Source organism: Rhinopithecus roxellana, chromosome 14 (genome assembly GCF_007565055.1).
Source record: "Rhinopithecus roxellana isolate Shanxi Qingling chromosome 14, ASM756505v1, whole genome shotgun sequence".
Lineage (NCBI taxonomy): Eukaryota > Metazoa > Chordata > Mammalia > Primates > Cercopithecidae > Rhinopithecus > Rhinopithecus roxellana.
The window spans coordinates 45,844,562-45,872,271 of NC_044562.1; the positions used below are offsets into that span (position 1 = coordinate 45,844,562).

At 35.1% G+C, this 27,710-nt stretch overlaps 1 protein-coding gene across 6 annotated transcripts in view; it reads right to left on the reverse strand.

Annotated features, from left to right (window-relative positions):
* The window catches only part of GULP1 (GULP PTB domain containing engulfment adaptor 1), a 317,623-nt gene that overhangs the window by 286,968 nt on the left and 2,945 nt on the right, over positions 1–27,710 (reverse strand). The gene's annotated exons all lie outside the window — the stretch shown is intronic.

Consider the following 27,710-nt stretch of genomic DNA (forward strand, 5'->3'; position numbering starts at 1 on the left):
GGTTGAGTATTGTTTCTGTAAAGGAAGTGATTTAACCACATGCCAGGAAAAGCTTGAAATAGGCAATTCTTTTAAAATAGCCTATAGTAGAAACTCCTTTTAAAGTCAACAGGAAATTCATTAAACATGAATATATACTAAGGGCAGAAAAAAGACCATTAAGCCTAGAAATACAGGAAACTGTTTTTTTGAAGTAGCCTGAATTTCACCCTGAAGGACAGCTGGTTTCTTTTCTTTCTGTAGGTGGTTTTTCTTCTGGAGGGGGAAAGTACAAAAATTTTTAATTTCAAAGATTAACATGTCTGAAAACATATCCTAGATAGTACAATAGATAAGGTTTGTGTTATTAAAATATTACTGAGTTTTGCAAATTTTAGGTAAAATATTAACATTTTAGTTTATGTTATTTCCATTTAAATTGAAGATTGCCCATATTCACATATTAGAAGATGAATGTTGAGGGATTATGTGTAGAAAATCCATACATATTTAGACTTTATGATGCAGCATCTACTTTGAAAGCCTGTTTTTTTTTTTTTAACAAAACATGCTTCTCAGAAAATATGTTTACATGTTGCATTGCATTGCCGAGGCCCAAATGCATACATTTTTGTAAAATACCAAGAGTCAAAGTGCAGTATAAACTTTTGTTAAGACATAGGAAAGAAGGTCTGGTACCAGGTTACTGATACTCACAGAGACAGGTGAAAACATTTCTTTCAAGTTGGAGAGGACTTTTTCATCAGTGAATATTCTTTCCATGTAACGATGCAGCAAATACATATCTACTGCCAAGGACATTAAAGTCAATTATACATATAAGGAGTGAAGTTTCAATACTGTTGTATTTATGATACTTTTAATTATACTTCAAAACATGTTATGAATTGGTCCAGGGATAGCTACCTTTCCTTAAAAAATATGTTCAAAAATATTATATGAGTTTAGAGATGCTAATAAACTATGGTTCTCTACCACCATGGTGTTACTCCCTAGGGGACATTTGGCATCAGCTGGGGATGGTCTTCCTCCCAGGGGACATTTGGCACCAACTAGGAGTGCTTTTGCCTCCCAGGGACATTTGACAACATCTGGAGACATTTTTCATTATCACAACTAGGGGCACTGTGCTGGTGTCTAGTGGGTAGAGGCCAGGGATGTTGCTTAACATGCTATAATGCACAGGGCCACTCCCTTGACAACAAAGAGTTATCTTTCCCAAAATGTCAAGATTGCCAAGACTGGGAAACCCTGTACTAATTTTATCAGCATCAAACATACTCCAAAATGTTAAGCTCAATGATAGAAGAAAGTAAAAAGGGCAAAAAAGATCAAATGAAAGAAAGAATATGACAAAAAAAAAAAAAAAAAAAAGAGCTCTGAATCCATGAAATAAATATCTAAGGTTTTCTAATAAGTATTTATGGCTAATATGAGAAATGCAATATGGGGTCATGCTGTAGTAATGATGACACACATACACAAGAACTGTGGGCAAACTTCGAAAACAACCATAAAAGAAAAAGTGTTGCTATTTAAGCTACATTTCTGGCTTGTTGATGAATGAGCTGACTTAATACAATTATTTTATATCCTCATAGTCATGTTTCCCATTCCTATGAGGTGCCAGCAGTGGTAGCTAGTTGGGTAGATTTGTCCAAATAATAAAGGGTGACCTTCAGTTATAAAAGCAAATCTCTTTATTTCCAAAGTATGTTGACCTCCTCCAACCCAAGTTAAAAGAATATACACTATGATTCCATCTTTCAATGTATTAACATCAAGATGTACATGTCTGAAAATGGTCAAAATTTTGTACTAGAATAATGCATACTAAACTGTTAAGTTTTTACCTCTGAGGGACATGGGTGTAAGGGGGGCATGAGGGTAAACATTCATATTTTGCTCTGTCTTGTTTTTTAATCTTTTATAATAAGAATGCATTCATATGTAAAAACTTTTATTTTTACAAAGACTAAGCTTTCCCAAAAGCAAGATGCAAAAATTCTGCTATAGCTTGTTAACATTTAATGCAAATATCTTGCTTTGTATAATATACAAATTGTTCAACAGTTACAATAACAGCTTTAATCATGCTCCCAATAAAGGAATTTGCTAGCTAAAGAAATTCTACAGGGTTTATTCCATAGATTTAAAAATCTTTAGAAAACAAATATCACCCATAAATTAAATAATGTATATGATCCAGGCCAGGCAAGTCCCCAAACTGGGGCTTAGCTTGGGACAGTTCTTGACTTTGTCCAGGAAAGAAATCAAAGGCATGACATCGGTAGGAGCCTCTATTGAAGCGGCAGTGTACAGCAGAAGCAGAAGTACTGCTCCTTGCAGAACAGAGCTACCCCATAGGCAGTGCTCCTAGAATAGCAGCTAAAAGGCAGTTCTGCAATCACATTTATACCTGCTTTTAATTACATGCAAATTAAGGGGCAGACTATGCAGAAATTTCTAGGAAAAGGGTAATAACTCCTGGGTTGTTGGATCATTCCCACGGAAAGTGGCAGTAACTTGGGAGTAACGTATAGTAACTCACCATGCCAATGATAAACTAATATGGTGCACTGGTGGGCACGTCTTATGGAAAGCTGCCTCTGCCCCTTCCTTGCTTTAGCTAGTCCTCAATTTGATCCAGTGTCCCAGCCCTGTCTCCGTTGTTGAGTCTCACCTTCTGCCTCATATTGAGCTACATTTCCATATATGAAGTTTATTGAAAGAAAAGAACAATTCAATACCATCAGCACACCATTGTTACTACTGGGAATTTTAACATTTTTGTTATCTGTCTGAAAATTAATCAACTGATAACAACAGCACCTTTGGGAATGTTAAAAGGACTTAGAAATTCTCCTACTAGTTATAAAAAATGTATATACCCTCTGAAATGGATACCATACATGTTTTACAACTTTTATGAGACTGATTCATTAAAATAACATATATAGCGATAGTCTGTCAACAGTCAAAAAAATGCTTTGAATTTTCTCCAGTCTGCTTTATTTAATTCTGAGCAAGAATAACTGTACTTTCTAGATGATGATTGATTTTCCTCATTTATTAACATATCATTTTATGGAGCAAAAATGAATTAGAAGAAAATCAGTTATTTCATCCAACTAAGACTAGGCAGGTATCAAAAGTTTTTTCACTCATTTATTAAGGCAACTTACAATAAATAGCCAAGTGAAATTTTGCCTGACACTAAAAATTAGCTTGCCAAGGTATCAAAAATGAACAGTGAAAAACTGGAAAAGAAAAAGCTGTGATCATAAAATCAAACTACTTATGAAACTATAGTTTTACTCTCAGAAAAACTTTTCTCATTCCATCTAATATCATCTTCAATCCATTATACATATGCCACAATATAAAAAAAATAACCCTACTAATCCACTTAATAGCATATTTTAAAACGCATTGTAAATATACACATATTTATAAAAATATTTTAAGTTATATAGTCATGATTATGTATATTATTATACATTATAAATAAAATATATGTCCTCCCCAACTTTCCAAGGAAAGCTATCCATTAACATGGCACCAACAAATAAATCAAAACATGTATACTCTGAATTTCTCATACTCTAGCAGTAAGTGGCCCTTTCAACACATAAACATTTGACAGATTGCACCGTAATCTGGAAAAATAAAACAATGTAAAGATATAAGAGATAAATCTATGTAATTATTCCAACAGACAAAAACATGCAAATCAGGTTATTATTAAATTATACTAAATATATTTCTCCCTGGTTGTCACTACTTCTTAGACTCCTCAAATCATCAATCAAAATCCCAGTTGACTAGATTGTGTCGACTATCACTTCACTTCCAGTATATCTTGTAAAAATATGTTTTCTATTTCATTCAGGAGAAGATTGCAATTCAATCTGAAAAGAACCATGTTCTTAGGATTAAAGTCCTCACCTACATCTGTACATATGTATAATCTTAGGAAACAAAATGAGCCAGGAAAATTATGTAATTCCTTCCTATGGAATGAAATGAGGTAGTAAAGTGGCTGCGGCCAGATTGCGCAGGGCTCTGTACATCATGGGGGAGAGTTTGGCTTGTTTGCTGCTAATGTCTCTGAGATAAAAACTGATTTTGCTAAGTAGTGGCACTCAGGTAACAGAGGAAGGGTTAAGTGCAGGTGTGGCCCTCCCCCAATTCATTATCTAACATTTGCATCTTTCTCACAGCTCTTCCCAAGGCATATTTTAATATAAGCATTTTCAATGAGGCGTGTTTTCTTTAAAGGAAATGAGATCTTGAATTTATTGTTTCTTCATTCACTTATCAAATATTTGAAAGCGTACTGTGCCTGGCACTGTTATAGGTTTTGGGTTCCTAGGAATATAAACAAATGCACAGCAATCTCTACTTTTATGGGGATTCTACTCTGTGGGTAAGAAATATAAGAATAGCAAATCATTACATGATATAGTATATTAGGTGATAAATATTACTGAGAACATTAAAATAGGATTAATAGGAAATACCATGGTGTTGTGATTTTAAATATGGAGGTAAGGGTAGGCTTGCCAGGAAGATGACTTCTGAGGAAAAAGCAGAAGGAGGTGAAAAGTGAGGCATAGGGACAGCTGGGGAGGAGCACTCAGGGTGGTGTGTGAACAGTGAGCAATGAGGCCAGAAAGGCATCAAGAGGCCATACCCTGTGGGACTTCACAAGTAATTACTCTTCCTTTATATGAAATGGAAGCCAATGGAAGGTTTTGAGTAGAGAAGTGACATTTTGCAGGATCTGGGACACTCAAATGGAGAAAATGTACAGAAGTGAATGCTGCAACTATAATGAAAAAATCTAACACAAAGCAAACAACCTAGTAGACAAAAAGTCAAAACAGTGTGAAAGGCCATAAAGAGGTTAGTTGCCAGCCAAAGGCACTGTAAGTCTTCAAATATATTAGAAGTTTCTTGTCACAGGATGAAACCTGTCCATGTTATCTGCATTTGCAAAAACAGAAAATGAGTTGTAAAAGGGAGTCTTTCTACTTTTCTCTGTTGTATCAGGCATACAAGTAAAAAGAGAGCTATACCTTCTATTCAGAGCAATAAATAAAATTTCATTCTAACTGTAGATCAAATATCATGGCTTTTTCTTCTACATTTTACCCTAAATGGTAACTGCTATCATTACAACTATTTATTTTTATCTTTCATAGCAGCAATTTACTCATATCCTGCTTCTTCTTGGTGTTTCTTACATTCATTCCCTCACAATAGCCTCCTTTAATCTGCGGTTTTGCTTTCTGTGGCTCAGTTACCCTCAATCAGTCACAGTCTGAAAATATTAAGATATTTTGAGAGACTGAGAGAGGGAACATTCATATAACTTTTATTACAGTATATTGCCATAATTGTTCTATTTTATTTTAGTTATTATTGTTAATCTTTTACTTTGCCTAATTTATAAACTAAACTTTATCATAGATTGGTATGTACAAGAGAAAACATAGTACAGGTATATACAGAGTTACATACTATCTATGGTTTCAGGCATTCACTGAGGATCTTGAAACATGTCTCCTGAGGATGAAGGGGGCCTACTATATTCGTTAATCCAAGAAACCTTTATTTTGTACTTGCTTAACACCAAGTAGTATGCTAAGTGCTACAAAGACAATGATTAAATACAAAAAATTCGAAGGTCTGAAAAAAGACATTGGGAAACAGGCTCTGATAGGCCACAATACAGAGAGAAAAATATCACAATACAGCAGTCTTCCCTTACCTGCGGGAGATACATCTCAAGACTCCCGGGGGATGCCTGAAACCAAGGATAACACCAAATCTTACATTTACCATGTTTTCTCCTATACATACGTATGATAAAATTTAATTTATAAATTAGACACAGTAAGAGATTAACAATAACTAATGTAAAAGAACAATTACAACAACATACTTTAATAAAAGTTACCATGCATTGCAGCCATAATTTTTACAGTTTGAAGTGAGATGGCAAAACTAGCATGAGTTTCTTTTCCTTCATTACAATTTCATGGATTGAAGATTAGTTTTCACCATAGATCTCAGCAATCTCAGCGTATGATTTTTTTTCCTTTCCTTATTGAGAACTTTCTCACCTTTTCACTTTTTAAAGTGTCACTTCAACGTTTAATCTTGGTATATTAAAATTCCCAGCATCACTACTCTGTGCTTTGGTGCCACTATTAAGTAAAATAAGGGTTACCTGATCACAAACACTGCTACACCAAGACAGCAGATCTGATAACGGGATGGCTACTAAGTGACTAATGGGTGGGAAGCACAGAGAGCATGGATGGCTAGACAAAGGGATGATTCAAAAGTGCGGGATAGTGTGGGGTTTTATCACGCTACTCAGAACAGTGTGCAACTTAAAACAGGAATCACTCATTTCTGGAATTTTCCATTTAATATTTTCCAACCACAATTGACTGGAAGTAACTGGAACTGCAAAAAACAAAACCATTGTTAAGGGGAGGCTACTGTAATGTATTTAAAGGGTATATAAAGAAAGATTAGTGGGACTGGCAACAAAGAACAGTATAATCTACTTGGTCTGTGGAGCCAAAGGAGGTTTTACAAAGTTAGTTTTATTAAAAAATTGTAGTTGGTAAAAGCACAAGTTACGGAGACACACTGGCTGACTACAAATTTGGCTGAGGCCTACATGCTAGCTGTGTGACCTTGGGCAAGTTACTCAAACTATTCGTGCCTTAAACCCCTTTAGTGGAAAAAAAACAAAAAGATAATAAAAGTATTTACCTCATAGGCTAATTTTGAGGATTAAGGGATTTAATACATGGGAAAAGTGCCTGGAACATCTCTGAGACATTAAAAGCACTACTAAATCATAGCAACTTCAATAATTTACGCTAAACTTTGAATAACGGTTAATATTTTTCAAAAAGTGAACAGGGGGTATGGTGACTCACACCTGTAATCACAGCACTTTGGGGGACCAAGGCAAAAGGATTGCTTGAACTCAAGAGTTTGAGACCAGCCTGGGCAACATAGTGCGACCTCATCTCTACCAAAAATTAAAAACAATTAAAAAGACCTGGCATGGTGGCTCACACCTGTAATCCCAACATTTTGAGAGGCCGAGGCAGGTGGATGACTTGATGTCAGTAGTTCAAGACCAGCCTGGCCAACATGGTGAAACCTCGTCTCTACAATAAAATTAGCCAGACATGATGGTGTGCACTTGTAATCCCAGCTACTGAGGAGGTTGAGACAGGAGAATCACTTGAACCCGGGAGGCAGAGGTTGCAGTCAGCCAAGATTGCACCACTACACTCCAGTCTGGGCAATACAGTGAGACTCCATTTCAAAAAAAAAAAAAAAAAAGTAGCTGTCTGACATGGTTTGGCCATGTCCAAACCAAATCTCCCAGAATTTCCACATGTTGTGGGAGGGACCCCAGGGAAGGTAACTGAATCACGGGGGACAGGCTTTCCAGGGCTATTCTTGTGACAGTGAATAACTCTCACAAGACCTGATGGATTTATTAGGGGTTTCCACTTTCGCATCTTTCTCATTTTCTCTTTCCACTGCCATATAAGAAGCACCTTTTGCCTCCCACCATGATCCTGAGGCCTCCCCAGCCATGTGCAACTGTAGTCCAATTAAACCCTTTTTGTTCTCAGTTTCGGGTAGGCCTTTATCAACAGTGTTAAAACCAACTTACACACTGTCTCAAAAAAAAAAAAAGCAAACACTGAACTTTAGATAGAGAAAACAATTTACAAAGATATGAAGTGTACTGTGAAGTGTGAAGTTTTACTAGAGGAAATATTTTACAGTCTTCTGGGAACAGGAGAAAGTGGGAAGAGAGAGGTGGTTAAGTATGCAAGAAACTGAATCATGAAAAATGAAGAGGAGGAGGATAAAGATCTAGGACACTAGGACATGGGTTCTATTTTTCACTTTACAGGATAACAATTAAAAGAAAAAAATTTGCACAGAAAAAAGTTTGACTTTGACATTTCAAGTTTTAAAAAATGATTCTTAAGGGCAAAGACAATTCCCCTACTGTACTACTGGTACTTTGTTAAGGAACTTTTATGAAGAGATTTTTCTCACCAAACTGACCTCCATTTTATATAGACAGATTGAGTAACTTGAAGACTATCCAGTTGGTACCAAGAACTATATAGAAAATATAGAAAATTCAAAAGAATCCACAACTGAAAATGACTAAAAATGACTCTACGGACAATGCTAAGACTTCATGTTAGCACTAGATCCAAGAATGGAGTCTTATTATATTACTTTATAATTCTTTTCTATGTATTTTGGGGTTTCTTTTTTTAATTTTCCTTTTTATGAAAATTTAAAAGAAGAAAAAAATTAAAAGCCTTAGGGATTTTCCCTAGGAATACAGCTTACAAGGGATGTGAAGGACCTCTTCAAGGAGAACTACATACGAATTCTCAAGAAATAAGAGAGGACGCAAACAAAAGGCAAAACACTCCATCCCCACGAATAGGAAAAATCAATATTGTGAAAATGGCCATTCTGCCCAAAGTAATTTATAGACTCAATGACATTCCCATCAAAGTACCATTGACATTCTTCACAGAATTAGAGAAAACTACTTTAAATTTCATATGGAATCAAAGAACACCCTGTATAGCCAAGACAATCCTAAGCAAAAAGAGCAAAGCTGAAGGCATCATGCTATCTGACTTCAAACTATACTACAAGGCTACAATAACCAAAACAGCAAGGTACTGGTATCAAAACAGACATATAGACCAATGGAGCAGAACAGAGACTTCAGAAGTAACCCCACAAATCTACAACCATCTGATCTTCAACAAACCTGACAAAAACAACCAACGGGTAAGGGATCTCCTATTCAGTAAATGGTGCTGGCAAAACTGGCTAGCTATATGCATAAAACTGAAACTGGCCCCCTTCCTTACACCTGATACAAAAATTAACTCAAGATGGATTCAAGACTTACATGTAAAACCCCAAACCATAAAACCCCTAGGAGAAAACCTAGGCAACACCATTCAGGACATAGGCATGGACAAAGACTTCATGACAAAAACGTCAAAAGCAATTGCAACAGAAGCCAAAATTGACAAATGGGATCTAATTAAACTAAAGAGCTTCTGCTCAGCAAAAGAAACTATCATCAGAGTGAACAGGCAACCTACAGAATGGGAGAAAATTTTTGCCATCTACCCATCTGACAAAGGGCTAATATCCAGAGTTTACAAGGAACTTAAACAAATTTACAAGAAAAAAACAACCCCATCAAAAAGTGGGCAAAGGATGTGAACAGACACTTCTCAAAAGAAGACATTCAAGCAACAAACAGGCATGTGAAAAAAAGTTCAACATCACTGACCATCAGAGAAATGCACATGCCAATAATATGGCAATTATTAAAAAGTCAGGAAACAATAGATGCTGGCAAGGCTGTGAAGAAATAGGAACACTTTTACAGCATTGGGGGGAATGTAAATTAGTTCAACCATTGTGGGAGACAGTATGGTGATTCCTTAAGAATCTGGAACCAGAAATATCATTTGACCCAGCAATCCCATTACTGGGTATTTACTCAAAGGAATAAAAATCATTCTATTATAAAGACACACACATACATATGTTTATTGCAGCACTATTCACAACAGCAAAGACATGGAACCAACCAAATGCCTATCAATTATAGACTGGATAAAGAAAAGGTGGTACATATACACCATGGAATACTATGTTGCCATAAAAACGAATGAGATCATGTCCTTTGCAGGGACATGGATGAAGCTGGAAGCCATCATCCTCAGCAAACTAACACAAGAACAGAAAACCAAATACCACATGCTCTCATTTATAAGTAGGAGCTGAACATTGAGAACACATGGACACAGAGAAGGAAACAACACACGCCAGGGCCTGTTGGTGGGTGGGGGATCAAGGTAGGGAACTTAGAGGATAGGTCAATAGGTGCAGCAAACCACCATGGAAAATATGTATCTGTGTAACAAATCAGCACATTCTGAACATGTATCCAGGTGTTTTTTAGGAGAAATTTAAAAAAAAAAAAAAGGCCTTAGACATTTTCTAAAGTACTTAGGTATTTTAAAGAAAAAAACATAAAGAGACATGACATAACAGAAAGATAATAGCAAATCTAGGTATGGTGTTTTTGAATCATATTGAAGGAACTGTCTATAAAGACCTCACTACAAGTGTAGTTAGAAGTCTATATTAATGGTGTATTTCTCTCAATTCTTTATTTTTCCATCAGAATTATTTTGTTAAAAAGCCAGTTTGAGTTAAGAAATGTTTAGTAGTAATTGTATTCAAGGTATATGTGTATTAATAAAATATATATCATAAATATGTAAAGTATATATATTTATAATATATAATGCTTCTAAGTATTATAGTACATATATGTGTATACTTATACTTACATATAAGTCTAAGTATTACATGTCTAAGTATTATATTACATATACTTATACATGTATACTTATATGTATAAGTATATACATATATTAAATTTGTTATATTTAAATATTTACATTTTATTATATACATTTAAATATTAGATTTATAAATATATAAATATAAATATTAAACATGTTTATAATGTTTATCATAAAATGCTTTCTAAATATTAAGATAACTTTATAGTAAATAATTTTCAGTGACTGAGAAAATCAATTTTGTTAAAATTGGATACATCTACTCATACTTATTTCTAGGTATCTCTACTTCTTTTAAATGAGTGGTCAAATTCAAAACAGTGTCAGAATCAGCAAAGCTCAAGACGAAGTCACAAAAAGGAAAAGGTAACTCCACAGTGTGCGGTGGCTCACACCTGTAATCCCAGCACTTTGGGAGGCCAAGGCGGGCAGATCACAAGGTCAAGACATAGAGACCATCCTGGCCAACATGGTGAAACCCCGTCTCTACTAAAAATACAAAAATTAGCTGGGCATGTTGATGGGTGCCTGTAGTCCAAGCTACTTGGGAGGCTGAGGCAAGAGAATCGCTTGAACCCGGAATGCGGAGGTTGCAGAGAGCAGAAATCACACGATTGCACTCCAACCTGGGCAACAGAGTGAGACTTTGTCTCAAAAAAAAAAAGTATTTGTGGAAACCAATAACCAATTGCAAAAATATTATTTGGGGAATTGGGCATAATTCCTTGAGTTGGAGGCCCAAAATTCTTTATCCTTTGACCAAGGATTGAAACTCATTTTGCCAGACTTCTGAAATCTCTATTCAAATTCAGGTATGGAACTGTGTGGACATGGAAAGCTGCAACCTAAAAATGAACACGAAGCCCTGGCCAGACAAGCTGACCATTTCTAGAAATATCTGGCAAATATTAGATACAATTTTGTCTTTAATACAGTTAAGTCCTATTAAAATATTTTTCAAGTCAGTCCTTTCTTTTCTATCTCTTCAAAAATGATCCTAGTTTAGATCCCTGTTAGCTTGCTCCTCTGAGGTTTAAGATGTCCCTCTGGTACTGAAATTTAGGGTTCAGATTTTCTTCTCAGTGTCTATTACTGTCTTCTCATTTTCTGATTCTCCTCAAATATCAGTGTTCTCAGTGGTATGACTTCATGCCACTGACAATCATCTCCATCTCAGGATTTCCCCCTATTTCCAAATGGTATATCCAACTCACTATAGAGGACTTCTCCCTGAATGTCCCCAAAACACCTCAAACTCAAAAATACAAAGAAGAATTCTTACTTTTTTCTTTCAATCACATTCTTTGTCGTATATTTCCTTGTTTTGGTGAATTTTACTGCAATCTAGTCAATCAAGCAAGCTTGCAATCTACACATGATTCTATTTCTTCTTCTTGATACGCTCACATCCAATCAACCAACAATTTATATAAATTAAACATCACCCCGATTCATTCTTCTTCAACCTCCTTGATATTTCTTAGATTCAGGCCTTCATCTTCTCTCTTCTAGACTATTTTAACATTTTCTAATTTACTTATATTGCTTTATTCTCATAACTCTTCATTCTGTCTTGCTCAGAGCTGTGAGGTTTTGTAAGTGCAAAGTGTATCATGTTCCTTTCTTCTTTTTCCCTTCCTTTTATTTTGCTTAAAAACCTTGAATGGTTCCCCAGAGTTCACAGCCACAGAACTCTAACAGAGGCACATAAACACTTAGGAAATGTAACAGAGTTGAGGAGTAAATGAAGTCACAGAAATTAATACCCCATATTCCTAGAGGATTGAAATTGCCTCATTGTAGGTTTACTTTAAAACAAACTTTATGAAGCAGAAGGCCAGATTCTAATGAATTAAAGACTTCAAAGGAAGTACACTTGCAGAAGGCAGATTAAGCTTATAAGTCCACTCTTCCCTGACATTAAGAGTACCTTGGAGGAATCTAGCACAGTTGTTGGCACATAACAAAAAATAAGCTTTAAAAAGTATGTTGAATGAATGAAGGTCTGCATAGTAAAAGCAGGAAGCCCAGCAGTCTTCATCCACTTAGCACACAATTATTGGCTCTCCCTTATTTTACAAACATTATTCCACAAGATTGATCACTCAATTTAAATTTCAATTATCACAGTTGGACTTAAAATTTTTTTTCACTCACTGTCTTAAGCTACAGACAAGCTATGGGATACTCTTCAACAATAGCCCTGACCCGTAGTTACTCAGCCCTTCTCCAAAAAGGCTCAGTAACAGAGCATCATTATTGCATAATCAATCTTGATCCATTATCAGAAGCTTCTTTCTTATATTGAGATGGAATCTCAAGATACTATAGCTTAATTTCTTCTTGTTTATTTATTTATTTTGAGAGAGGGTCTCACTCTGTTGCCCAGAATGAAGTGCAATGGGGCAATCTTGGCTCACTGCAGCCTCAACCTCCCAGGCTCAAGCAGTCCTCCCACCTCAGCCTTCTGAGTAGCTGGGACCACAGGTGCACATACCCATGCCAGACTATTTTTTGGATTTTTTGTAGAGACAGGGTTTCACCATGTTGCCCAGACTGGTCTTGAACTGCTGGCTCAAGCAACCTGCCCACCTCAACCTCCCAAAGCACTGGGATTACAGGTGTGAGCCACCAAGCCTGGCCAATTCCTTCTTAAGACAGAGATCATTCATGATGTTACATCTCCTAAAATACAGGATCAAAAAGAAAGATGCCACTGGATTCAAACTGTGAAAAGGAACAATTTCAAGAACAACAAAGTAACAATATAAATGTTAACAATGGATTTTTAGGAGCTTCATGGTGATCTGATAGATGGAAAACAAGAAAATCTGATGCTGCCTGCTCTCCAAGCTAAACAGAGAAACACAAACTCTCTAATAATCTGGGGCTAAGGGAGGGAGCACACAAAAAAGCTCCATGAAAATGTACAAGTACCACTGCAGATACTCTCTTTTATACCTCTCAGTGATGCATACAAGGTTCAGGCCATTATCCTGATTTTACATTCAAGAAAAAATTCTAGAAAAGCTAAATAATCTCTGAATAATCTCAGAGCTAAATAAGAGTTCTTAAGACCCTTTACTAGCAAGCAATAGAGCCAGGAGTAAGGCTACACACCATGGGAATGTCTGGTAAGGAGCCAGGTCTATCTGTATCTCAGTAAGTCTTTAATAACTCATCTTGGCATTCTATAACATCTCACAGACTGCACACTTCACTTCATCTTTTGTACTGAACTTGCAGAGAAGTTCAGTACATAAGATGTAAAGGGGGTACAAAAAACAAGCTCTTGTGCATTTCTGTTTTGTGGGTTTGTTCTCTCTCATACACACACACATACACGCATTCACATATTTGTTTTTCAAATTTTAACCTTTTAAAAAATGTTGGGGAAAATATAGTCAGAAGCTTTTTTTGTAATATTTTCATTTTAATACTGAGGAGAATTAGTTTATAAAACATTTTTCTGTGATAATGACTTTCCCATGTAAATTTACAAAACAGAATGCAGCTTGCCATTAGCCCTTGATGGAAATGATGCATTTAAAATACCAAACTTAAAAAATAGATTCTGTCCATGATGTTAAGTTACTTTAATGACGGTGCTGATGTCAGGAAGACAGTTGCAGACAGTCTCTCCTCATAATCAAATTAGTTGAGTCTGAACACATGCGGATGCTAATGCACACCACCCGGAAAAAAAAAAAAAAAAAAAAAAAAAAGACCTAAATGATTCAGACTGTAGGCCTTAGTAATCATGAACATAGTTATTGGACTGAAAAATGAAACAACTCTTGAGAGTGCTGAGTAAGAGATAAAACCCAGGGGCAGGACTGGCACAATGACACCCAGTTTATAATATACTCATCCTTGTCTACTGGTGAAAAATTGCCAGCCTATTGATTCTGACAAAAACCACTGCCAAATTATTCATGTTTCTCTTATTACTAATTTTCTGTTTAGATGTTATCAATCCACAGCATTTCATGTTTATCTTTAATAGTACTACAAATTTGAAATCATGAAATGAGATCCAAAGGATTCTCCTCCTGAAGTTCTTCCTGCTCCCTTATCAGTACATACGCCTAAATCAACGGCTGTACATCACAGTATATTATGTGAAAAGAACTCAGTCTACAAACCAGTGTGTGGCACATGATCTCAATTATAATTAAACAATAAACAAGAATGCAAATCAAAACAGTCAGGGAAACTAGCCTTTTTTCCTTTATACTAAACTTCAGTATTCTTAAATGTGTTTCAGCAGCATAAATTAATTATACAATTAAAAAGAAAACTACTGACCCATGTAAACTAAAAATCTTAGTAGCTTTCTCACACATAATTTTAGGATTCAGGTTTTCTTATTTTGTTTCATATTAATATTTTAAATTATAAACTTCCTTCTACTGTATTTTATTTGTAAAAAAAAATTCTCAAAAAAGGAGATGCATCTCACTTCAAATTATACAATGTTTTAAACTGGTGTGTATTTTCTTCTGAAAACATACAACTTTTTGATGGAGATATGTCAAAACAGAAATTAATTCTGTATCCTAATTTATATCTTTTGTAAGTCACAAATTACATACTACATTGAAGTTGTTCTACCTGTATTTATCATTGTGGATAAATTTATTTTCATAAAATATATTTGTTCATCAAAATGAAAATAGCATATAATTTTACTGTAAAATTTAAATACAATAATCCAAAAATTATAGTTTCATGACACAATAATACTAGCTATCATTTATTGACCACCTACAAAATCATTATTTTCCTTCAGTAATTCTGCTTCTATTGTATTTATTCTGTTGATAAATGGTACAAACATCCAAGTTACCAAAACCAGAAAACTTAGAATCAAGATTTACACCATTCTCCTGCCTACATCCTACTGTCTCCCTCCCACAATTATTGACAGTCATCAAATATACAAAAAGTACAAAACATTATTTCCTCTTTAATATTTCTGGAATAAAGTCATTTCCCATGGTCATCCCTCTAAACTAGGCTTCCACCTCCTCTTGCCTAGACATATTGGCAGACATCAACTCAGCTCTTTCTAAAACGCAGATGATGACACCTTGTCACCAACTCCATTATAACCTTTGTTAAATGGTTTTGAATTGCTCCTAGAATTAAGTACAAACTTTGGATTGCAAAGTCTGACAAGATGACTCTCTGATTCACTGGCTTCATCTCCAGCAATTTTAGTCCCTCTTTTCTTTCTACCCTATTCTCTAGCTCTATTTTCAGTCTCCTATTCTGTAGCTAAACCATACATTCTCTCCTCCTGCTTACACACTTGAACCACTCTCTGCACACTCTCATTGCTTTCTACCAAGAAATCTTCCCTAACAACTAGAATGTCAAATCCCCTGCCAAGAGAACCTTTTTATAATACCCCAGCAAGAAATACCACAAGAGATCAAATGTCTAACAGTTTAAGTCACCAAAGAAAGACAAAATGATGAAATCAACTGCCAAAATTAGGACAACTTTGAATATGTTGTTTTGATTAAGAAATTGGTTTTAGGTTTCTTTAAAAAAAGAAAAATTAAAAAAAACTATTTAAAGTTAAAACTTAGACTACCCTAAGGGCTGAAATGTTCTCTGAGGTTATCCAGTCCATCTTCTCAGTGAAGAAAAATGTTGTTAAATACTTAAGTGAAAAGTACATGTTGAACAATTAGAAACTATTGCTATTAGTAATTTTATATCTTAGGTTTTATTTACCCAAACCTTATCATTTGACAAAACCAAGGAGGAAAAATGGGATTAAGAAGAAATCAGGCTAGGCACGGTGGCTCACACCTATAATCCCAGCACTTTGGGAGGCTGAGGCAGGCGGAACACTTGAGGTCAGGAATTCAAGACCAGCCTGGCCAACATGGTGAAACCCCATCTCTATTAAAAATACAAAAATCAGGCAGGCGTGGTGGCACATGCCTGTAATCCCAGCTACTCAGGAGGCAGAAGCAAGAGAATCACATGAACCCGGGAGGCAGAGGCAGCAGTGAGCTGAGACTGCGCCACTCCACTCCAGACTGAGCAAGAGAACGAGACTCTGTCTCGAAAATAAATTTTGAAAAATTTTTTAAAAAAGAAGAAATCAAACTATCTCACCTAACATTTTAACTATCCTGACAAATCAAATCAGGCAAAAGTCAAAGCAATATGCAGACAAAACATGGTCAATGGGTGTAGTATCACCATATATATTGTTTTTCATCCACAGTTCCTGTCTCCCAACTTTCATAGTCCTTGTTACAACGCTGGGGCACTTTAGGCCTCAGGAAACCTCTCTGACCTCCTGTCCATCCTTTACCTGCCCAAGCAGGACTCTAATTTGATTGTGAATCAAAACACTCATTACAGACAGAGTCCTCCCCCATACCCTAAAGGAAGGAATGCTACACAGAGGAGCCAAGAAAAGTCTGAACGGACAGGCCTTTCTGGGTTTAGATCATATGCTTTGTCCAGTCACATTTCTACACGGTTGTCAATCATGCCTATATAATGAAGCCTCCCTCAAAACCCAAAAAGAGTCCAGAGAGCATCCTTCTGGATAGCTGAACATGTAGAGGTTCTTAGAGGGTGGCCCACCCAGGAAAGGCATATAAGTCCCTATACCTCGCCCTATATGCATCTCTTCATCTGCATCCTTTCTATTATCCTTTATAATAAACTGGTAAACATAAACAAGTATTTCCTTGCATTCTGTGAGCTGATTCAGTGAATTAATCAAATCCAAAGAGGGAATCATGGGAACCCCAGCTTGAAGTCAGTCGGTCAGAAGTTTCAGAGGCCCGGACTTCTAACAAGTGTTGGAGGGGGATGAAGGGCAGTCTTGGGAAATGAGCCCTCAACGTGTGGGATCCGACATTATCTCTAGATAGATAATGTCAGAATTGAATTAGAGGACACTCATTTGCTGTCCACTGTTTATTGATGGGGGAAAAAAAACCACATATTTTGTCACAGAAGTCTTCTGTGCTGATTGTTGTTGTATGAGAGCAGAGGATAAACATAGTTTGAGAGTTTTTCCTTCAACAGTGCATTAATTTTTATGCTTTATCTGACTGAAGAGGATAAAATGAACAAATGTCTTATCACACAGGAGGTACAAGTAGCTATGCCTAAGAGGAGGAAATGAGTAGCTCATTGTGCCATCAGAGTGACAAAAAAGAAGGAATCAAGCATCTGCCAGGAATCTAGGAATTCAGGTAATTCAAAGGTGTTACATTCTCACTTGTAAAGAGAACTACCAAAGCTGGCCTAATTGTCCAGTTGGCATTCAACAGCATACTTTTTCAGCTAGGATGGTGGTTGAGACGCATTACTTCCCATCCTACCAATTGCCCTGGTTCCACTGCTTTCTGGCTATGGAGACAGACAAGTTTCTTTATAATTTGTAAACTGTAAAAAACATTTAGCATGATGCTTAGGACATAGCACTCTAAATACTATTCTTATTATCTTTACTCTCTTGTTCGAAAAATCCATTTTGGTGTCAACTCATAGGTATAAGAAAAGAGATTAGGGAAAGGGTGCAGATGCTATGAAGATCTTAATAGAGAGAGACAAATTAAGGAAGGGTGCTATTTTTACTTTATCTGATTATTTCAGCACAAGTGGGAGTTGGAAATTGAATTATCTAGATATACATTCTCTCCCTCATTTTATATCTGCTGTGAGCCAAGTTATATTTTCTACTATAATTTCCAAACTCTTCCGTAAGCAGAGTTCCTTTATGATAATTACCATACCAAGCAGCATTTATTCTCATTCAAAAACCCACAAGAATGTGGCTCCCTTTTAAAACAAGAAAAGGTCACCAGAGGGTACTCCTATTCTGTAAGGGCAGAGGGGGGCCCCAGGACAATCTCTAAGCAATCATTTCCAAAAGAACAGTAATCCACTGAGAATTGCAGCACTTTGTATTCTCTGGTCTCCCTTGCCTAGCTTCCCCAGTGTGGTGACTTCCTTAGTTGCCATGAATGAAGGTCATGATCTCATAAAGAAAGCATTTCAAGCATGTTTATTGCATTCTTATGCAAAAAACTAATATGCACAAGTCAAGCACAGTAATGTAGGAGGTCTTGTTACTTCAAATGTTGCCATCAATAACTGCTTCTCTAATGTCTCTATCACTTTCTTTAGGTTGCCCGTTATTGGCTACGTTTCTCTCCAACCCAATCTCCATGCTTTTAACATCCACACTGAAAACAATTCTAATACATTAGCCTTTCTCAGTCTTGACCAATGACCCAGTTGCCACACAGCTTTACTGCAGGCTTTCAGCATCTGTGACATTCCCACCTACAGTTTCGCCAACTCTCTTTAAGTGCACTGCCTACACAACCTCTGGCTTTTCATTTCTCACATCACTCATTCCCAGCAAACCTGCCCATTATGACACTTTGCCTATTCTTTCAGCAGATTAGGTTAGTCCTGGTTCTGCTTGCCTCCACCTCCTGCTTAAACTACTTGGTTAACTATTTCAGCTAAAGCGAGCTATAATACTCCAAAATATATTTCATCCCTGCTCTTGTCAATTCTCAGATTTGGGTTATTCCTACCACCTTCAGGGCAAAAAGACAAAGAGAGATATATCTCCTTACTTTGATTAGAGCACATTACAAAAACCAATATGCATGCTGCTAAGTCATTGTAAAGGCTGGGTCAGGTCAAGAACCTGGTGGCAGAAAAAGATTAAATTGCTAACTGGTTCCAGTGAACTAGAGTTTTATAAAACTAGTGTTGAAAAAAATGATTCATGACTTGTTAAAGAACAGGGAGGCAAATTTTATTCAGGACCATCATAATAGGTGTTGGGACCACTACAATGGGGTTTTGCAGTGAGTAAGAAAAATTAGGCTCAACTTCAAATGCTACAAGAAAAGGTAGAAATTTGTGGCCAAATAACAGGATGTGAGACAATGGAAGAAAAATTACTAGTTAGGATTCTTGCTGAATGAAGGTTAGGGTGATGAGATATCATCTGGGAAATGGTAGAAGGTGAGGATCCTGATTAGATACAGAGTTGTCAAATATTGAGGATGGCCAAAGTGACTTAGCAGGATTCTTGCTAAATTTGGCAATGCAGATTAGAACACAGAAGCCCAAAATTCAAGACCTGGTTGAGAAGAGGATGCACAAGAGCCTGACTAGGATTTGGTCAAGGAGAAAATCTTTGTCACTAGCTCTTACTTAAAAGTTTACTATATGTCTGTATTTTTCTCTACCTCTGTGAGTGGAACTATAGTTTACCATTGTTTTAAATTTTACTTTTATCAGCTTTATCTTTTATATTTAAATGTTACAAATTAGTCTTAACATCACAGTATAAGTTTTAAATTACTCAGACCAGGCACTGAAATTGCTTTAATGTTTCTTTATGTATATTTAATGTATCCAATACACTAAAGATACCACACAGCCAATAAATAGTGGTATAATTTTGTGAATGGATTAGATTACAAATTTATATTTCAAAAATTTTAAAATTTAGTTCTCTATTGTCTGAGCCTGTTAGATTATTCCTAGTTTTGCTAGTCTCTACCTCCTGCTTAATTTATTTATTTAAAAATGAATTTAGTTAATAAGATGATTGACATATCTACTGTATTAAAAACTTAATGCATGGTGATTTGAATAATAAATTTTTATAGACTAACAGCACTAACCATATCTAAAATTTATAAAACCCAAGTAGTCTATAAAGTTTCTTCAATAATCTAAAGTACTACTTTTAAAACTTTTATTTACAAAATTAAGATACCATTTAATAATGGCTATAATTAGGATACTATTTTAAGTAGCCAAATATTTTATTCAAGTTGGTTTGGAAAAGAAAGAAATTCATTATCTCACACAGCAGTAAATCCAGAAATATAGTAGGGAGTCAAGAACCGAATGATTCCATCAAGTACCCAAGATTTTTATATTTTTTTCTGCCATTTTAAGGCATTTGTTTTGCCCTCAAGCTGAATCTCCTCGTGACAAAAGATGACCCCTGTAGCAATTTGAAGCATGTATTCCAGATAGGACAAATATCAAAAGCCAACATGTGCTTTCTCATCCAATGTTCCCTTGCTAAGTGGAACTAAATCTTTTCTACCCACTTCCCCTTAGTCCTCCCATTTCACCTGACATGTGATATATGACTATAACTGGGACAAGGAACAACCATTTCCAAGGGGCATAGAAACATCAAGATTTTTAGCTGAACCTAATCTAAAATTCCCTTGAATTAGGAGTCGGATTGATTTCCCCTGAGTTATGTGGGAAAGACTGTACATTTGAATAACACCAGGGAAAAGAATAATAAGGAAAGATTTCAGTGGACTATCAATAATGTATGCCACAGTACAAGGAAGGTGACATAGCTCTCAAAAGTGAAAACATGCGTCTTGCAAATGGATATGCAAGAAATGGAAAGAAAAGTTAACTTCAGGTACAAAATCACACCTGGTTTAATCCAATGTCATTAAGTGTCATTAAAAGGGAACTTGGAGCCAGGTACAGTGCTCACACCTGTAATCCTAGCACATTGACAGGTCAAAGCCAGAGGATTGTTTAAGCCCAGGAGTTCTAGACCAGCCTGGGCAACACGGTGAGAACCTGTCTCTATAAGAAATTGTAAAAGTTTAAAAATTAGCCATGCATGGTGGCATGCACCTATAGTTCCAGCTACTTGGGAGGCTGAAGTGGGAGGATCACTTGAGTCCAGGAGTTTGAGGCTGCAATGAGCTATGATTGCACCAGTGCACTCCGGGCTGGGTGACAAAGTGAGACCCTGTCTCTAAAATAAATAAATAAATGAATAAGCAAATAAACAAACAGGAACCTGGACATTCAACAGGACAGGGAAGCAAATAAGTGTCAGTGGTGCTTCATGCTTACCATTACAGAAAACACAAAGTGAAGTCAAAAGCCAGAAAGAGACTGAAAGACCATTATTTCTTATCGTGACCTTGACGGTATTGTCAATTTTCAAGTACAAAACTATTACCTTAGACCCATCCCTGGAACTTCAAGGTGGTTCAGACCTACTAAACTGATTTATAAATGTGAAGCTCTATATATTAACTATTTCAGATTAACACGTTTAAAGAGGCTGCTCTTGTCATATATTTCAAAAATAAAGTCGAATCATTAGTTTCAAATAAATCAAACATCAATAAGAAACTAATTTTAAAATACATGTATCTCACAGAATGGTCAAGCCAAGCAAAAAAAAGGGAATATAGGGAACTAAATTATGTCATATATGTTTTAATTATAGGTCCCCTTCATAAGATAGTAATTTGTTATACTTGTATATATTCTAAATTTGTTTTCCAAACTTCTTAGCAAACATTTACATTTTTTATCAGCAATGGTCAGTAAGTAATCCACACCATATAACCGAATATATAATCTTAAATAAGTCAATGATGCATAGAAAAACTATCAAGTTTCCATATGTTCAGGAAAAAAATATTTTTTTCAATATTATTCATGAAAATTGTTAATACTGGCACCATTACTTATTACCAAGTGGGAGATAACTATTTAACATATCTGTTCTTTATATATGAAAAATAAACATATATAAGACAAGATGCACAGTCAAATCATAACTCCTCCCAATATAGTTAATGCTGTGAAAAAGATAAACTATTTTTTTTAATTTGCATGTTCTGAAATTAAATATAAATATGAAATCGAGAGCACAACCTACTCCTTGTGATTCCAATTACATGCTGATCAGGTCTGGAGAAATGGAAAAAGAAAGAAAAACAAGATGGCTGTTTTGCAAGATAATCCAGCTAAAATTATTCAGCTAAAACTAATAATCTAGCTAAAACTCATTTATGTAATTACTAATGGTTATTCATGAACATGGAAACATAAAGGAGGAACATCTCTATAATTGTAAAATCCACAAGTTGCTCTCCTAAACCATATTCATGGCTTCATGCCTTCTTGCCTTTCCCACCTGCTCTGACTGAAACTGTCCCTTTTCAATGCCTGCCCAACTCATCCTCATCCTCTGTGACTGGGTGTAAGAATCACCTCCACACATTCTTTCCATACACTGCTTCCCTTCACCCTGTGAATACCCTCCTTCCCCACCCCTCCTTCCTCAACATCCTCTCCACTGTACCTCAGAATTATATAGAAATACCAAGTTCTATTTAAGTTAATAAGAGGAGATCTCTATCACCTACTAATCACACAACTACAAAAAGAACAAGTGTTATTTGATAAATATTTTTCAACTGTATCATATCAGAATCTCTTCATTTACAGATTCACAGTTTAAACACAGTTATATTTCCCAAAATGAGAAGGGGGGAAAGATGTCAAATGTATATAAGTGAACAGAAAATCATTGAATAAAGATGAAATCTCATTGAATAAGCAAATCTCAAAGAAAGATTCATTACATTGTAAGATACAGTAAACTCCTCTTCAAAGAACCAATATGTCAGCATGTTGCGTTTCCCTGTTCTTTGTTCTCCATTTAAAAATTTAAATTCCTCGTTCTTTACATTTCCTTGTCCCTAGTTTCAGTAAACAACCCCCTCCTATCCTCTATCACCTGCTCTGTACTTAGTCGCCTGCTCTGTCCTTAGTCACCTGCTCTGTCCTTAGTCACTTGCTCTGGCCTTAGTCATCCTTGGTCACCTGCTCTGTCCTCAGTCATCCTTAGTCACCTGCTTCGTCCTTAGTCACCTGCTCTGTCCTTAGTCATCCTTAGTCACCTGCTCTGTAACCATCCTTCCCACAAAACTACTCACCCTGCCACTCCGGCTCATACCCCTGCTCTCTTTAAAATAGTCAGTCAGAATTATCTTAGACTGTGCAGTCCAACCCTAGCCAATAGGTGAAAGTCACAGCAGTAGGGATTAGCTGCATTAATAGTAAGATCCCTTTCTCCTCCCTTGTCTGGTGTGCTCTCGCCATTGCTCCAACCGCGAGAGGCACCCTTCTATAGAAGTAAATTGCCTTGCTGAGAAAACTTTTGCCTGAGTGCTATATTCACTTGGCAGCACTGAGCATTTACTTCCAACAACATCAAGTCTAAAATGTTGTTTTCTAAAACCTTATCTGTGCTACTCTAGAAAATTTTATTCTTCCAAATTGATCATGAATGTAATCAACTAAACCTATGATAACTTAGACTTTACAAATTTAGTAGTTCTTCCTTTAAAATGATTAAAGACATTAGCAATATGAGATATCTTACTGATTTAATGTTAAGAAGTTTAAAGGTTTTTCTCCTATATATCCAGTAATGGTGATGCATTAAAACAGAAAAAAGAATTCATAAAAATTTAAAGCAATAGCCATTGTTATTCTAAAACCATGCTATTTTATAAATCCAAAATACCAGCAGACTTTTGCCATTTCAGATTGCATTTATATAATTTCAAATAAAATTTGTTTACTCAAATGTGACTCCTTAAAAATTCTCTCAAACAATATTCTGAGAGACTACAATCCATAAACACTCTCTAATTATATTTAATTAACATATTCAGCATAGAAATAAATTGCTGCGAAATTAATTCAGTTATGCAATTGTTCTTTCTAATCAGTCAAACTTTCTCTGAATTTATTTGCACTACCAGTAAAGTTCAATATTTACGTTATTGGACATCTTTATGACTATAATAACACACATCACCAAGGAGTAAAAGGAGAGTTTGATCATCAACCAAAGTCCTTTATTACTACACAGCTCCTCAAAGTAGACAAAAATAAAATAAATTAAAGAGCATAACACATACTTTGACCTTTAAAGACACTTCACAAAATACTCTGTTTCTTAAACAAAACTCTCATTAGTACTTATAACACTATGTTTTAACTCATGAGGTTGAAATCTGGGTAAATTAACCTACTTGCTATTAAAATTTTACCTAAAACTTGGTATCTCTTGATGGTTATAAATGGCCATGAAAAATCACATTTATTCTCTTACTTCAATGTTTTACCCCAAATTTGCATGTTTGCTACCATACTACAAATGTTCTGTTTGATTTTTGCTAAAATTATATTTAAAATTGATATTATCTCATTTAAATATAAATCAAATGAGAACAATAGTTATCATCTCATGAAATATTATACAGCTATAAACAGGCAAATCATTAATGATTCAGTCAGTAGATTACATATGCTGTTAAACGATTGTCTTTATTTCTGTAAAAGAGGAGACTGGAGACTAAGCCCACAGTCTTCAAGCTACAGCCTTTGTAGCTCTGGCAAAGTTTAAGATCCTTGATGTTCCTGGAGGACTGGTGGATGAAGTTTCAAGAAATGCATCAATTGTAACATCTAATATTAAGAAAAAGCTGTACCATACCAGGAAAACACCACATTTGTATAAAATTCTCACTTCACAATACCTTCTAAACTTATCAGTAGTATCTAACTTCTAAATAGTGAATTTACCCTCTTACAGTAATTAACTGCACATATGCTTGTGTTCTACTTAAGAAGAGTAGAAAAGGCTTCCATGAGTATGCCATCATTGGAGACAACAACCAAGAATGTAGGTAGAAGATCTTGCCAACTATTTTTCTCTTCTTTCAGATATAAATAGAAGTCTAAAAACACTTCTAGAATTTGGAAAAAAGGAAGAAAAAAAAAGGATTTCTAGGATTTCTAGCAATATTTATGTGGGAAACATTTTTAATTAGTTGTTAAAATTGGGCTCAAAAATATCAATTAATTGAAGCTATTTTTCCCTACAGAAAAACTATAGCACTAATAGAGAAACATCAAAGAATATATATGTATCATAAGTATGCACACATAGAAAGAGAGAAAGAAATGGAGACAGAGAGAGAACGACAGAGACAAAGGGAGAGACAGAGAGAAAGTAGTCCCCCAAAACATGGAAGTTTCTAAGGTCTATTCTGAACTTCTTCATCAGGAGGCATGTGATACATCTGATGTATAGGTATATTTATATAATGTTAATAGCAAAAAAAAAAAACAAACATGAAATAAAGGCAGGTATTGAAATCTAGATGCACTCTCTTAGTTGCATCCTAGAAAATACATACAAGGTTATTCAAAACTTCCTTTAAAAAGCCATATTAATCTTTACAATTTAGCACAAAATATACTGAAAATCACAATTTCTATAAAAGTTAAGTTACTTATTCATATTATGTGTGCAAATTAGGGCAGCCTTTTCAAAGCTATTCTTAAGTATACAATATTGAAAGATAAAACTAAATTCAAATTCACCATAACTATACCATTTCAATGTAAACAGAAAATTGACACTTATTGTCCCACACAATATTAGAGTCAATTTACTGTCCTCTGATGACAATTAATCATGCATGGTAAGCATCATTAGAGTGGCTGAAAACATTTCTTAAGCATAAAACAAACAAAAAACTAGCAAATAACAGGGCCTGAAAACAGTATAAGCATTGTTTTCTAAGTCTTACTCTGGAACAATGACTTTTAGCCATTCTTTTTAAAAACAAAGGCCTGATTTCAATTTCATATCCCCAGTGTTTGAAAGTGAAGTGATTTCTCTGTTCAAAGTTTATACCATTTTTTCCTCTTCCAATCTGAGTATATTTTAGACTCCTATAGAAAAAAGTTTAAGTTTCCTGATCTCTAAATGCATTAAGGCAAACACTATTAGATCCGCCAGCCTCTAATATGTTTAAGGACCACGGCTCATAGCAGTTATGCAGTTAGCTTCTGTAACTATCTTTGAATTCATTATCATATTGAAATAAAATAACTTTTTTTTATCCTTTAGCGGTTTTAGAAAACAAATTGCAATATCGCGGATTGAATCACAAAAACATCACTTTGCTAAGTAAAATTTAAATCACCTACCATTCATCAATGGAGATAAGAATTTTAAGAATTTCTAATTTAAAATGAAAGGTAAAATTTGACATTTTATATTAAAATTACCCTAATATATCCTTGAACAGTTCAAGGATACCCATAGTGTATGTTTGAGTATAAATTCAACCCAACTACTATATCCCATATACTAATGCTTTTTACAGATTCACTATTAATGATAATATAAAGCCTAAAAATAACAGCTATGACTAGGTATTTTAGCAAAAGACTATCCTTTAAACAATTCATCTATACTTATTCTGTTTTCTCTAATAAATTGATCTGTTCACCCGAAAAAGAGTTAAGTTAAACATCCATGACTGTAGCACAATACAATGAACCATAAAAATAGGTAGTATATTTTACTAATTGACATGTCACACTAAAAAGTAAATATTTCACAATTATCATAATGAATCAACAATGAACAGGTTCATAAATTATAGACAGAAATACAGATAATAAATGATATGTTGGTAAAATGTTTAAGAAGTAAAATAACATGCACAGAAATCAGAGCTGAGAAGTTCGGTGCTGACTGGAATAAAGGCCTGATGATGCATGATATGCATACAACAAACATTGGCTGGATTTATTAATGAATAGCTCCAAAATCTATCCTCCAAATTCTTAAGAAAATTATTGTGGCCATTGAGAAAAGAAAGTCTGTCTGTATGTCATAAATATATTTCAGCCTCTCAAGTATTATTTCTGAGAAGAGAGCCATGTTCTGTGAATATACTTGGTAATTTCTCATAAAGGTAAAATTAAGCTGCAATTTAAAAATAACTGGTCTTGTGTATAAATATAAACTGAAATAAAAATAAATGAATGTGTTAATTGTTCTTTTCTGTTTGAGAAAATGACTCAGCCTTAATCATAACAAAATCTCCCCTATATCCTCAAAAATTAAAATTTATGATTAAATTAAAGCTATGATTAAAATGTAAAAGTGGTAATTTTTATAAATTAGATCCAGATATGTCATTATTACATGGGTATTCAACACAGAAGTATTCCTATTTTATCCCCATAAACTCAACTGAGTCAGCTGAGTCAGAAATCCTATGACCTTTATGTCAAAAAGCCTATTAACATTATTTCATCTCTTTAATTCTCACAATAATCTTGTAATTATGTAAAGGAAAGTTTCTTTACTTGCAAGTGGAAAAACTGAAATCATAGTCAGGGAAAACATTTGGTTGAGGGTGATTCACAAAGTGAGTCTCAGACAGCAGGCTAATATTCACAATCTCAAACTCTTAAATACAGAGGAAATATAAAACACATGAGTTTATTTGTTTGTTTTCAACCATTTAAAGCCTAAGCCCACAATAG